Here is a 2851-nt window from a genome sequence, read left to right as displayed (position 1 = left end):
GTGGCACATTGCTACTTTTCTTGGAGCATTAACATCACCAGTAGCTCATTGGCTCAATAAAGTGTGAAACCTAGGAATGTGTATCATGTCACCCATGTCACGCACCTGCATGTGATAAATAAAACGTGGACCCATTCATGACAAATTGCTCGATCGGTGAGAAAAACTCCACAGGGTACCTCTAAGTGTCTAAAGCTGCAGTTCCTCTAATGAGAACAAGATAACTCAGACTCAGTGAAATTTAACAGAAAACTAAAACTGCTTTTCTTTTCTTTTATTCAGTCATATATAAATCAAGGGTCTAATGATTTGGAGTGGCAAATTTGTGATATTAGGCTGTAGAAATGAAACTGACTTGACCTATTTTGTTCCACAATAGCTCTTAGAGGAGGCTTCTTTGCTCCATTCAAAACTGTTTGATGCTATTATACTCAACTGTGATGGTTGCACTCTGTTCATCCCACCTCTGCTCCTCCCGGCTCGTTGCCTAAATAATTTAGATATTGTGGCTTTGGTAATTTAACAAAGATGGCAGTGAGTGGTGAACCCAGCTTAAGCTTCAGAAAGTCCCTTCAGAAATCTATGGGTGATGTCACACACACAATGTTTTTCCACAGCCTGTGTGGCCGTCTGTATAATTTAATACTCTGAGCATGAGTATGACTTTGCAAAAGTCTTAGCATGGTGCACTCGAGTCGATAATCTCTCAGGGACCTGTGTATGTTTACAGTCCCTAAAGCCACAGTATATTGTCACTGAACAACGGGTCAATCCTTAACATGGTGAGCCTGAAGGAGGACTCAGGACCTTACCCAGAGAGAGGAGGAGGGAGAGAAAATGTACCTCCTATTCTAACCCACACAGCTCAGAAGACATTAGGCTTTGCAGATGTACTGTGTGTGCAGTGTTCACATGCGCGTGTGTGATCACCACCCACATGGATGAGCATCCATCATGATCCTTTACATGCTGGTCAGGTGTGCAGGCCACCCAAGTCTTCCGTCTGTCTCTATGTCTTTCACACACTCACACTTGTTTGTTCCTCTATCCCTGAAGGGACATCTCATTGCCATAATGCATTCCCTAGCCCCTTACCCTAACCTTAACCTAATTGTAACCCGAACCCTAAAACCAAGTCTTAACCCTCAAAAAGCAGTATCTACCTCAATTTTTGTCCCCACATTGACACGAGACCCCATTGTTTACAGTGCGAGTCTCCACCAGGATGTAAAAACATGAAACACAAACACACAGTTTCAGGAGAAGGTGTAATTTTATAAGCAGTTTGCTGAAATCAGTAGAACTGGTGCAAAGCCTGCTTTAAATCAAAGTGACTGACAGAGTGGATCAGTTTCACATCCAAATGACATCCTCTACTCCTCGATCCCTCTTGAGCCAGATGTGTATCATCACACTCCCTCCCCCCTCTCCCTCTTTCTCTCCCTCATTACACACATATTTTCCGTGCCTTTTCTTGGCTCATTGAGACTTCAGTGAGTCACCGTGGCATTCCTCCTCTGTGGGCCAGAGGCCCTGGTGTCTTCCCTTTGGTCTTGACGCTGCACGATGCAAAGACTAAACACAAAAATAGATTGGATCACAGTCCACTTCTTGTTACACTGTAGAGGCAGTAAGCGGCCGGGGGCTAAGAGATAATAAAAGCAAACATAAAGGTTGATAAGGTACAGTGTCAAATTTCATTCTATTGTGCATATGTCATGTGCACACATTTTTCAGTTCCAATAAACATTTAAATAGGCCTGCTCAAAAAGAAGACAACGTGCACCACATTTTCTGTGAGAATATGTTTTGAAGATGAAGATATATATATATATATATATATATATATATATATATGCACATCTGGGCAGATATTTGACCACATCATACAAACGATGACTACTGACTGCATATTCTCAGATTGTTGCATTTGAATATGTCACACATTGCCTGTCAGATTTGTTTAGTTCAGTTATCTGCCGTTTCTGTTTTTTAGTCCATTGTATTCTTGTCCTGTCTGGTTATGTTCTTCTTTAGTATGTTGTATTCATCTCTCTGATCTGGTCTGTATTATTTTGATATAATCTGTGCCTGCCTTAGTTCTTGTTTAATTCTGTTTCTGTCTGATGTTTGTTAATAGTTTCCGTATCCGTAGTGTTTTGGTATTTTCCTTATTTCTGATTTGTTCCATTTTAGTTTCATGATCTGTCTGTTCAGTGTCCGTTTCCCTGTTTTATAGTTGAGCAGTGTTTGTCTGTTTACTTGGTTTATTCTGTAGTTGTCTGGTGTTTGAATCTTGCTTCTGTCATTCAGTTCAATTCAAATTAGCTTTATTGGCTTGAATGTGTAACAACAATATTGCCAAAGCATCATACAAATTACATAAGAACACTCAACCCCAGACATTTCATTAAACAAGTAATTAAAGCGTAAAGTATGTGTGTTTGTGCTAATATATATATATATATATTAAAAATTAAAATAAAATAAATAAATAAAACAGTAAGTGAGTGTGTGTGTGTGTGTGTGTTAACAAAATAAAAATATATTAAAAATAAAATTAAATAAATAGATAATACCGTAAATGTGTGTGTGTGTGTGTGTGTGTGTGTGTGTGTGTGTGTGTGTGTGTGTGTGTGTATTAATAGACAAAAAATAAAAAAATAAATAATTATTATTATTTTTAAAGAAATCAGTATCAAATGTAAAAACAAAACAATTACTAAAATATCAAACAATCAAATTAATAATAATTTGAAAATTTGTTTCCACTGGTTGTCCTCACTTCATTGCATGAGGAGACATATTTTGCAGCAATTATTTGACATTTGAGTTTCTGTGTGTCTGATAT

The sequence above is a fragment of the Micropterus dolomieu genome, linkage group LG03 (assembly GCF_021292245.1).
Source record: "Micropterus dolomieu isolate WLL.071019.BEF.003 ecotype Adirondacks linkage group LG03, ASM2129224v1, whole genome shotgun sequence".
Classification (NCBI taxonomy): domain Eukaryota; kingdom Metazoa; phylum Chordata; class Actinopteri; order Centrarchiformes; family Centrarchidae; genus Micropterus; species Micropterus dolomieu.
This window is presented reverse-complemented; position numbering follows the sequence as displayed.